The 12402-nt window shown below is 41.1% G+C and overlaps 1 pseudogene; it reads left to right on the forward strand.

The window, feature by feature from the left end:
- Positions 1-1554: 1554 nt before the first annotated feature.
- On the forward strand, positions 1555-9756 carry LOC132359278 (small ribosomal subunit protein uS8-like; annotated as a pseudogene).
- Positions 9757-12402: the final 2646 nt, after the last annotated feature.

The following is a 12402-nucleotide window of genomic DNA, read 5'->3' on the forward strand; positions in this document are numbered from 1 at the left end:
TGCAGGGATGCAAAGAAAAGTGGAATTTCTTCAGCCCCTGGTACTTAAAGAGTCATCCTCAAACCATACTGTTCTCCTTCATTGCCACTTCATCATTAATAACCCCCCCACTGCACACCTACTATGGGTTAGATTCTGAGTTTAACCAAGCAACATTAAATATGGTCTCTATTCTCAAGGAACTTATGATTAAACTGGAATATGCACAGAAAAAAAAATGAAAGAAGTCTATTCTTTTGTTCTAAATGTTCTATGCTTTTTCTTCACAGCACTTATCTTGATTTGTATCACTCTCTGTGAGTGTCTCTCTCTCTCTCTATATATATATACATATATTTAATGCTGAGTCCTCCTGTACACTGTAAGTTCCATTAGGAAAGGCAACTTCATCTCATTTGTTTACAGCTGTGTCCCGGTATCTACACAGTGCCTTCAAAATAGTAGACACTCAATTAATGTTTGTTGAATGCATAAGTGAATGAATGAAATGAAATGGGTAGCATGGACAATAAGAGCTGTAGGAGGTGAGAGGAAGGAACACTTCCAATGACTGGAATGGTTGGGAAAACTTTACGGAGGTTCTAGGACTTTAGTAGGATACTGAAGAAAGGGTAAGGCATAAATAAGGTACATGACATATTCAATACAAGGACTTGTATGGCTGGAGTGGAAAGTTTATTCCCTTTTGCTGGAGTTGGAGCAAACTCTCTGGAGTTGGTGGGTTGGGGTCACCAGTGTTATATTCATTGAACTTGAACTATGTTGTTACTTGGACCCAAAGGAGGAAAATGTAATTTAAGAAACAAATGAAGATTAGGGCTGAGGAGCGAACTCAAGGTTGAGAGAAAAGAACAATATCTAACTAGTTTCCCAGCTGCCATTCTTGCTCTTCTACCCATTCTCCACAAAGAAACCAGAGCAATCTTTTAAAAATGTAAATCAACCAATATCTCTCATGAACTTAGATGAAAAAATATTCAGCAGAACATTAGCTTATTGGATCCAGCAATGTACAAAAAATTTATATACTACAACAAAGTGGGGTTTATTCCAGGGATGCAAGGCTGGTTCAATATTTGAAAATCAGTCAATGTAATCCACCATATTAACAGGCTGAAGGAAATTCACACAATCATATCAATTGATGCAGAAAAAGCATTTGACAAAGTTCAATTCACAATCATGAAAACTCTACAACAAATGTAGAAATAGAGGGGGGACTTCTCAACTTGATAAGGAGCAACTACAAAAAATTCTACAGGTAGCATTATACTTAATGGTGAAAAACCAAATGCTTTTCCCCTAAGATTAGGAAAAAGGCAAGTATGCTCACTCTTACCACTCTCATTCAACATACTACCAGAAATTCTAGCCAGCACAATAAAGCAAGAAAAAGAAATAAATGTCATATATATTTGAAAGGAAGAAATAAAACTGTCTTGATTTGCAGACAATATGATTGTCTATGTAGACAGCCCCAAGGAATCTACAAAGAAAATTTCTCAAAACAAAACAAAAAAATCCTAGCTCTCTCGGCCACCTTTCCATGCTGCCATAATGGTGTGAATGAATGTCCTGACTGATGCTCTCAAGAGCGTCAACAGTGCCTAAAAGAGAGGCAAGTGACAGGTTCTTATTAGGCCGTGCTCCAAAGTCACCAACTGGTTTCTAACTGTGACGATGAAGCATGGTTACACTGGCGAATTTGAAATCATCGATGATCACAGGGCTGGGAAAATTGTTGTGAACCTCATAGGCAGGCTAAATAAGTGTGGAATGATCAGCCTCAGATTTGATGTGCAACTCAAAAATCTAGAAAAAATAGCACAATAAACTGCTCCTGTCCCATCAGTTTGGTTTCACTGTACTGACAACCTCAGCTGGCATCAGGGACCATGAAGAAGCAAGATGAAAACACACAGGAGGGAAAATCCTTGGATTCTTTTTCCAGGGATGTAATACATACATGCAAATAAAATGCCCCAGAGGAAAAAAGAAAAATCTTAGAACAAATAAGTTCAACAAGGTAGCAGTTTACAAGCTGAACACACCAGGAAAATCTACAAACAAAAAATATGTGGAAACTGAAATTAAACTGAAATTAAAAACACAATACCATTTACAATAGCTCCACAGAAAATTAAATACTTAGATATAAATCTGACAAAACATGTACAGGATCTGTATGCTAAAAATTATAAAATGCAGATGAAAGAAATCAAAGATCTAAACAAATGAGAGATATACCATTTCATTTATTGTTCATTTAGTGTTCATTTATTGAAACTCAACATAGTAAAGATTTTAATTCCCCTCAAATTGATCTATAAGCTTAATGAAATTCCTATCAAAGTCCCAGCAAGCATTTTTTTATATTAGAGAAGCTTATTTAAAAATTTATGTCAAGCTAAAAGAACTAGAATGGCTAAAACAAGTTTGAAAAGGAAGAGTAGTAATATCAGAGGAATCACTCTATTTGATGTTAAGTTTACTATATAGCTACAGTAGTGAAGACAGTGCGCTACTGATAGAAAAACATATAGATCAATGGCACAAAATAGAGAACCCAGAAATAGACACACAGATATGCCCAAGTGACTTTTGACAAAGTTGCAAATGCAATTCAATGGAAGAAGGCTAGCCTTTTCAACAAATGGTGCTAGGGCAATTGGACACCCTTAAGCAAAAAAAATAAATTGAAAAATAAAATAAAAATAAAAGAACCTTGAGCTAATCCTTACAGAATTAACTCAAAATAAGTCCAAGATTTAAATGTAAACATAAAACCACCAAACTTTTAGATAAAACACAGAAAATCTTCAGGACTTAGGATGAAGTAAAGACTTCTTAGACTTCACACCAAAAGCACAATCAAAAAAAAAGAAAGAAAAAAAAAAAAAAGAAGACCAAAAAAAAAAGAGAATATGATAAATTTGACTTCATCAGAATTAAATACTTTTACTCTGTGAAGACTTTGTTAAGAAGATGAAAAGATAAGCTACAGCTTGGGAGAAAATATTCGCAAATCACGTATCTAGCAAAGGGCTACGATCTAGAACATACAAAGATCACTCAAAATTCAACAGTAAAAACAAACGATCCAGTTAGAAAATGGGCAGAAAACATGTAGAGACATTTCACTGAAGTACAGATGACAAATAAGCACATGAAAAGATGTTCAACATCATTAGCCATTAGGGAAATGTAAATTACAACCACAAATAAAATATCACTATATGTCTATCAGAATGGCAGAAATAAAAACCAGTGATAACACCAAATGCTGGTGAGGATACAGAAAAACTGGATCACTAATCATACATTGCTGGTGGGAATGTAAAATGTATAGCCACTCTAGAAAACAGCAGTTTCTTTTAAAACCAAAAAATCACTTACAGTACAATGCAGCAGTCTCACTCCTGGGCATTTATTCCAGAGAAATGACCACTTATATTCATGTAAAAACCTGTACAAGAATGTTCATATTATTCATAATACCTAAACACTGGAAACAACCCAGATGTCCTTCAATGGATGATAAACAGGGCATTTATTCCAGAGAAATGAAAACTTATGTTCATGTAAAAACCTGCACACGAATGTTCATATTATTCATAATAGCTAAACACTGGAAACAACCCAGATATCCTTCAATAGATGATAAACTATGGTACATACATACCATGGAATACTACTCTGCAATAAAAAGAAACAAAGTATTGACATAAACAACCAGGTGGATGGATCACAGGGGAATTATGCTGAGTCAAAAAAGCCAATTTCAAATGGTTACATAATGTATGCTTCCATTTATATAATATTCTTGAACTGTTGTAAATATAGAGATGGAAAACAGATTAGTGGCTGCCAGGGATTAGGGCTTTGGGGGGAGGGGGAAGAGTGGCTACAAAGGAGTTACATGATGGAACAGTTCTGCATCTTCATTGTGATGGTGGTAAGACTACTCCTGTTATAAAATTGCCTCGAACTATATACGCACACACACACACACACACACACACACACACACACAAGTACAACTATAGAACTGTTGAAATCTGGATAAGCTCTGTGGATGGCAGCAATGTCAATTTCATGGTGTCATTATTGTACTATGTTATATATAGGTACTCTATATATTGTATGTGTATAATTATATGATACTAACATAGGGTGAGGAGGGGTGAAGTTTCAGGAGACCTGTCTGTACAGTTTTATGCAAGTCCTGTGAATCTATAATTATCTCAAAATAAAAAGTTAAAAAATGTAAATCAGATCATATCAGATCTCTTACTTAAAATCAGTAGGAGACTTACTAATCATAATTAAAAGAAAATTCAAGTTCCTTCCCTTATGTCATCTTCTCCCTAACTATGTGTCTGACCTCATCTCACTCTCCATCTTATTAGTAAAGCTAAAGCCACGCACATCTTCTTTTGCATACTCTGTGTTCTTTCACATGCCCAAGATGTTTCACTTGCTGTTTCCTTCCTGGAAAGCTCCTCACATATCTCATCTGCATGTCTTATCATTCAGACTCACCTCAATGTCACCTCCTTAGAGAACCTTCCCTTTGCCCCCAGTCTAAAGCATCCCCCTCCACTCTGTTACTCTCCGTGACATTACACAGTTCATTCCTTCCTAGCACCTACCATTATCTGAATTTACCTTTGATCTTTGTTTATCAACTGTCTTCCTCCTTTGGAATGTAAACTCTATTAGAACTGGGGTCATGCTGTCCTATCTCTAGCGGTTTAGACAGTGTCTGGTCCTCAACTCCAAGGGACTTCCCCCCTCCACACACACACACACACACACACACACACACACACACACACACACACACAATAAGCAGCATTCCTCTTGCCCTTCAGGTTCTGAACAACTTCAAGAAATATAATAAAAGGGTAAAGAGAGAAGTGAAAGTATCACCTGTATTACCAGTAGGGGCTAATTTGGAAGCGTAGCCTAGGCAAAGCTAACTGGTTATGGAATTAGGCAGCCTTACCCATTGGGTCTCAGCCAGCTCTGGGCTGGATTAAGCCCTCTTTCTCCAGCACGTGGAACATAATGCATGCTAAATATTTTGTGAATGAAAGAGGGAAGAAATAAAGGCTGCGACAAATCTCTGAGTCCTCTCTCGTATTGGGTTTGGGAATAAGGCACAGAGGCCTGCTGATTTAAGGATACCGGGCCCAGATGGAGAATATGGTGAAGGTTAGAGACACAGGTAGGAGGCAGCCCGTAGAAAATCTCACATGCTAAGGCATTCGGAAGCTGTTCAAAAGGAAGTTGGGGTGATGGTACATTACATCTTTTTATCCAATTCCATCAGCTCATTTACTTTGGTGCTATTTTCATTATTTGGGGGAAGTGTGAGTGATTGCTTTTCCTATGACTAAGCTCACATCAGTACTCGACACAGGTACAGTATTAAGCAATCCATCAACCTTAATAGAGTTTATGTCTTTCCCGTAACTCTCTTGTCTCAAAAATAATAAAAGCACGCCTAACATGCCTACTTGTCAGCTACTATAAGGTGCCACATTAATTCGAAGTGGAATTTAAAAAAAGATAACTCATGAGTTCCAAACCATCACCACAGTATTTCCTTCAATGGAAAAATGAAAGTTTTGGGGAGCCAGATAGATATATTGTCTGGAGCAGTCTGGCTACAGTTACGAATAAGAGATTTAAAAAAGGTGAGTGTGAGCAGAATCAGAGGAAAGGAATACAGGATATTCAAAAGTATGAGGGATAAACAATACAGCAAACTTGAAAAAGAAAACCTTTAAGAAAGATGAAATGATGTCTCTATTCTGAACCACCACCATCACCAAATGGCCACAATGTGTGTTGGACACACATCCAACTTTCTCTTGACAGTTTCCGCATTATTTCTCCAGATATATATGTGTAAAGATAAATTTAAAAATATAATACGTATATTTCTATTTTTCCAGTTTGTCCTGTGCCTACTGGGCAAGCTTAAGCCCGCGTGTATGCTCTACTCTGTCAAATGCTTCAGTGTGTATGTGTGTTTTGTGTGTGTGTGTGTGTGTGTGTGTGTGTATTTATACACTGGGGAAATAGGAGTGAGAGGTGCTGTGTGTAAAAACAAGATATACAGTGTTTTGGTTTCATTTTAGGATTTTAAAGAGTTGTAATGGGTCACTAACAGCTTGGGGTACTAGTTTTTCTCCTTGTTTTCCTGTGGAAGAAGAGATCCAGAGCCCCAGAGTAGCACAAAAGGAGGGAAGGGGAGGGGAAACACAGATTTTTACTTACTTCACAATTTTACTTAATGCCTATTTATAAAAACCAATCCTTTGAAAATGAACAGACCTCTCCACGTTAATCAACGTTGCTCAGTGTTGCAGAAAAAAAATCTAAATCAACCGACATTTGAAAATGTCTTTTAGTCAGAACTTTACCCATATTAGTGAAAACCACAAGTGGCACCCTGTAACTCAGAAAGAGTTTTTGAGACAGATTTGGGGAATCATTTCTGTAAATAAGGAAGATGGACTACTCGCTTGACAGGGCCTGAAACTTTTCTCATGTTTGTTATGGCTTGATTCATATCGCCATTTGATTTTTCAACTGTTTATCCCTTGTCCCCCAGGTGTGTCAGTCAGGGTCCTGGCAGGAAGCAGAAGTACACTCAGGTGGAATTCAGGAGAGAATTGGACAAAGGGACTATTTACAGAGGTAAGGGCAGGTTAAGGCACCCCTGGGCTAGCCACAGGGTGGTGGTCTCTGCCACCCCTTGGGGCCCGTGGGAGCTGGTGTCTTGAGGGAGGGGCTCCCCAGTGGGGGCTGAGGCTGTGGAGGGAGGCAACCATTCCAGAACCATGTGCGGATCACAGAGGGATGGAGAAATATATTGACTTCTCATTCCTTTAGCTCTCTACCTCCCTCTAGTACCTCCCATTCGTACCTCCACGAACCCACCTGGAACCCAGAGGGCAAGGGAGCCCAAGGGCTATGGTCCACGGCAACTAGTTCCTTGGCACACAGAGCAGGCACAGGAGGAAGGCGAGGGTACCCAGGGGTGGCAAAAAGAGGGAAGTGTGCCAATTCATAACATTGTGCCTGAATTCCAGGTGAAAGAAAAATTTGATGCAGCAGATTCCCTCTGGATAGGACCATTCAGGAGAGAGGGTGAGATAAGAAACTTTACAGTTTGTTTTTCTCATAAAAAAACAATGCAGTTGCCCAGACCTGGACTATTCGAGGAGTGAAAGAAGAAAGAGAAGATAGCACATTCTAGACTGGTCTCCAGAGGCAGCAGGCAGCCCAGATTTGAAGCAACTACCCTATGTTTGGGATGATTTATGCCCCTTCATGCCAAAGTGTTGCTCCATTTTGCCTGGAATTCAGGCAAAGTTTGATTTAAGAGGCCTGGGTTCTCTGAGAAATTGTCTTGGCCAAAGAAATGCTGACTTAGCTCACCAGGTCTTCAATCCCTGAGGTCAAGCCTTGTGGCATCCTCCTCCTGGGTTGCTCCTGGAAGAGCCTGATGGACTCATAGTGCTGTCACTGTGTGCTGGTCAGAAGTCATACTGTTTAGAGTAAAGACAGGGCTTATCTTGCCACCAGGGCTAGCTACATGGATGAAGTTAGAGTTCTTACAAGTGGCTGAGATTTGATGGAACATGCAAAGTCCCTTCTGAACTCCAGTGTTCTCCTTCAGAGGTCCTCTTTCTATCTTGTTTTTGTTGTTGTTTACTTGTTCATTCATTCAATAAGTATTTATTGAGTTCAATGGGTCAGGCAGAGCTACTATATCTTTCAATTCTAGGATATCCTGCAATGCCATAGTCCTGTTTCTCAGGGGTATAAAGACGAGTAAAATACAGAACATACAATGTACAACATACAAATTTAGGAAATGCAGTGAGTGGGAGAAACGGGTGATAAATCACATTGCAACATTGGGAGTACTGCAAAAGATACCAGTCAAGAGTTGGAGACAGAGGACAGAGCAGTGAACTCTGCCTGGGGCAGTGTAATGACCTAGGAAGTCCCACATCATCTATTATTTGGGTTAAGTCATCAAACACCCATCTAAAAACATCAATATTTCCTGGGAGATGGGTGATGTTAACTTTACCCACTAACAATTTTCAAGTCCATATTATAGAACATGATCAACTTCTTTCTTCCTATGTATGCTTCTCCTCAGCATTTAAGGATGCTCAAGCCTTGTACATCCTAAAGAATTCCCCCTGGAGTCCACTTCCCCCACCGCTCCATGCCTCCTCTTCCCCTGTGTAGTAAGACTTCGCACAAGAACTGTTTTCTTTCTTGCCGTCATCATTTTCTTACCTCCTAGTCACTCCTCATCTCCCAGCTCACTTCATCCTGGCTTCCACTCCAGCTGCCATCAAAATGATCCTCCTTAAGATTAACGATGGCCTCCACATTGCTTGAGCCAATTGGCAACCTTTCAATCCTCAGCTTACCTGACCTCTCAGCAGCATTTGATGCCATGGACACCAGCTCCAGTTGCTAACTTGGCATTTGTGAAACATTCTCCTGGTTTTTCTCCTTTTTTAAAAAATAGGCTTTATTTTTTAGAGCAGTTTTAGGTTCACAGTCGTACTGAACACAAGAGATTTCCCATATGCCCTTTTGCTGCTGCATCGCACAGCCTCCCCCATTATCAACATCTTGCACTGTAGTGGTACCTTTGTCATAACTGATGAACCTACATTGACACATCATTATCACCAAAAGTCCATAGTTTACATTAAGCTTCACCCTTGGTGTTGTACATTTTATGAATTTGGACAAATGTATAATGACACGTATCCACCATTATTGTACACGGTAGTTGCATTGCCCTAAAAACCCTCTGTGCTCTGCCTTTTCATTTCTCTGGGACCTGATTTTTGGGAAGTTTAGGGATTCTAATTCAGAACCAGAATGACAAAATGTCTGATTGCAAAGCTCGAAGCCCCTAGTAATTATGTGCTGTTGTTTTGCCAATAAATACTATCCTGGTCACTAGCCAGGTCAAGGAATTTCAGGCATACTTGTTTGAATATGGGCTTTTGAAATCTCAGTGGTTTTTCTCCTCCTTTGGCTACTCCTTCTTAGTATTGTTTGCTGGATCACCCTCCCCTCTGTGATCTTCAGATGGTGCAATCCTTAAGGTCTTTTCCTAAGCCTCTTTCTCTTATCCCTCTGTACTCTCTCCCCAAGTGAACTCATCTGCACTCATGGCTTCAATGATCATCTATATAATAATAACACTAAAAAGTATATCTTAGACAAATCCTCTCTCCTGAGCCTCAGATCCATATATTTTGACATTTCCATTGAGATGTCTAAAAGGTATTACAACTTCAGTTTATTTAAAACCAAACTTACGGTGTCCTGGGTCAAAACGGGCCTTTTTACAGTGTCTATTCTGGCAAATAGCTCCACTATCTACCCAGAAATGCAGCATCATTCTTAATATCTTCTCGCCAGTCTCCCCAGCCACCAAGTTCTGCAGATTTTTCTCGAATCTCTCTCCAGTCTGATCACATCGCTCCTTCTCCAACGCTACCATCACTTCTCCCTTGAACCATGGCAATGGACTGCTAATTTGTTTGCATATGTTCACTGTCGTCTCTTCTCCAATTCATTCTCCACAGGGCAGCCACAGCCATCTTTTCCAAATACAGCATGACCTGCGTCTTTCCTCTGCTTAAAATCATTCAGCGGCTGCCTGCTGCCCCGAGCAAAATCCTTAACAAGGCCTAAGGCCCTGAATGACCCAGCTCCATCCTCCCACGTCTCAGCCCAGCTCTTTTCACTCTACCCCCTGCTCTGACACACTGGCTTTCTTTTGTGCTGCCCACTTTTGTGCTTCTGTTTCAGGACCTGTGGAGTGCTAATCCTTCTCCCTAGAATTCTCCCTCCCCTCTTTTCACCAAATGAACTTAATTGATTTTCAATCTCATTTCAAACACTACCTTCTCAGGGAGTTTTTCTTGAATTCCAGGCTAGATAAGACCTCTCCGTTATATGCAGTCATAACAGCTTATGCTTATAATAAGTTTGTAATTATATGCTTGCCTGATTATTTGATTCATACCTGTCTTTCCCTCTATACCGTAATACTTGTGATATCCGAGTCCATTTCTGCTTTCTCACTATGGGAACCCTAGTGCTTAGGGTAGTGTCAGGCACATGGTAGGTACTCAGTAAATATGTTTTGGAAGAAAGGAGACTTTGTAACCTGGAAGGGCTCAGGGGGAAAGTGACCGAGGGCAGGTGGGTTATGACATTTGGAATGACTCGGAAAAGACGTAGACAATTAGGTGGGTGGGCCATGACAGTGGTGACCTCTGGGCAGGAAAGAACGGAAAGGGCCTGTCAGGGACAGAGGGCATGTCCACAGGTGCCCTCTGAGCCTCTGTAAGGCTGCGCCTTGAGGGAGCAAGTGCCCAAACTCTGCCAGGAGACTTGCTTTTGAGGCCTGGATTTGATGCTAACTAGCTGTGTGTTTTTCCCTCTCATTCTTAATTTCACCTGTAAAATAACAGAGTTGGATTACTATAGCAGTCAGGGCTCTTAGCTGCAAAGAACAAATATTGCCCCTGGGCAATTTCAACAGAAAATGAACTGATTGAAGGGCTGTTGGCCAGCTCACAGGATTCCTAGCAAGCTTGAAGAACCAGACGGAGAGAACTGGTAAGACCAGGGAAGACTGAACGGGCAGAACCGAGGCCAGCATCTCAGTGAGGGGCCAAACTCCCTCGAAGCCAGCACAGCTACCCACCGGGCCATTGAACGCTGAGCGACACAGCTTGTGCCCCTGCCGGGAGTGGGCAAGGGACACCCCTGTTGGCACCACTGTCTGTGCTGCCCTTGGGAGCTGGATGTTGCTGCCTTTGCTGTTACTCTCGGAAAGAATGCTCTGCTTTCTTTCCTTTGTGTCATTAGTTTCTGACTCAAAAACCTGAGCAGGTGCATCTGACATCCTGAGCTTGGTGTGCAGGGGCAGGTGTGGGGATGGAGGCGGGGGACGACTATGGCAGACTGGAAAACAGCTTCCTAGAGAGGGAGGCAGGCTCTGTTGGCCATCAACCCTCCTGAAATGGAGAGTTCCCCAGGGCAGGAATCAGAGGGTTCAGATCCCGGGCAGCCAATCAAATCGAATGCCCGGTACTAGGCAGTCTCGACGGTCCCTTCAATGCTAACAATGCATGCATCCACCAGCAAAATGAGAATGGATCCAGTCATCACCTCACACCCCTTTCCATTAACCTCAGCAGCATAGAAAAGCTACGACATCATCGTTTTGCCTCAGAAGACTTTGTTCGGTATTACAACTCCTTACTTCTAGGTACTTGGGAGACTACTCTGCGTGTCCTTGTCTTACGTGTTTATTTGAGCCACTGAAGCCAGCCTGTGTTTCCTGGCTCCACAGCCCTAAAAATAGGGCATTTTTGAGTAGCCTAATAACCTGTTCAGAGTGCAGCAGGGCCTGTGCTGGTTTGTATTTTTAGCAGATGCTCTTTCTATTGGAGGATCTATTTTTAAACTAGCCAAATGTCAGTTCTCTCTCAACTGTCGATTTTCATTCTCAAAGACATGCTGGTTTGTTTGTTTGTTTTCTCCTGGTAGAATTTACTCTACCATATAAAAGGCACATTTCAGTCATTAGTGGTTCTTTTTGGACAGAAGTAACATTTTCTTGCCCATACTCTGCAATATCTTTTTTTTTTTTTAACTTGACTGAGAACTAGGAGAATCAATGAAAAGGGAATTCTGGAAGGAAAGGGTCCAGGATCTTGGAGTTGATTTATGGCACCTTCTTTTAATGCAGTTTCCACCATATCTGCTTCCTTAGGCAAGTAGCTTGCATTTAAAGTAGCCGAGCTGTGGGAACGAGGCAAGCTTTATAAAATCATTCAGTGTGAATAGCTGATTCCGGCTTAATTTGCTACCATTCCAAGGTAACATAGAGGTGTGAATGTAAAGTAACATGACTGATGCTTTAAAAACCACCAGAGATCTTTTTTTTTTATTTTATTTTTTATTTATTTATTTATTTTATTTTTATTTATGACTGTGTTGGGTCTTCGTTTCTGTGTGAGGGCTTTCTCTAGTTGCGGCAAGTGGGGGCCACTCTTCATCGCGGTGTACGGGCCTCTCATCATCACGGCCTCTGTTGTTGCGGAGCACAGGCACCAGACGCGCAGGCTCAGTAATTGTGGCTCACGGGCCTAGTTGCTCCACGGCATGTGGGTTACTCCCAGACCAGGGCTCGAACCCGGGTCCCCTGCACTGGCAGGCAGACTCTCAACCACTGAGCCACCAGGGAAGCCCACCACCAGAGGTCTTGCACATCCAAATGAATGTGGAACTCCTCAAAGAGCCCCCTTTGGAAGGCATTGTACT

The sequence above is a fragment of the Balaenoptera ricei genome, chromosome 1 (assembly GCF_028023285.1).
Source record: "Balaenoptera ricei isolate mBalRic1 chromosome 1, mBalRic1.hap2, whole genome shotgun sequence".
Lineage (NCBI taxonomy): Eukaryota > Metazoa > Chordata > Mammalia > Artiodactyla > Balaenopteridae > Balaenoptera > Balaenoptera ricei.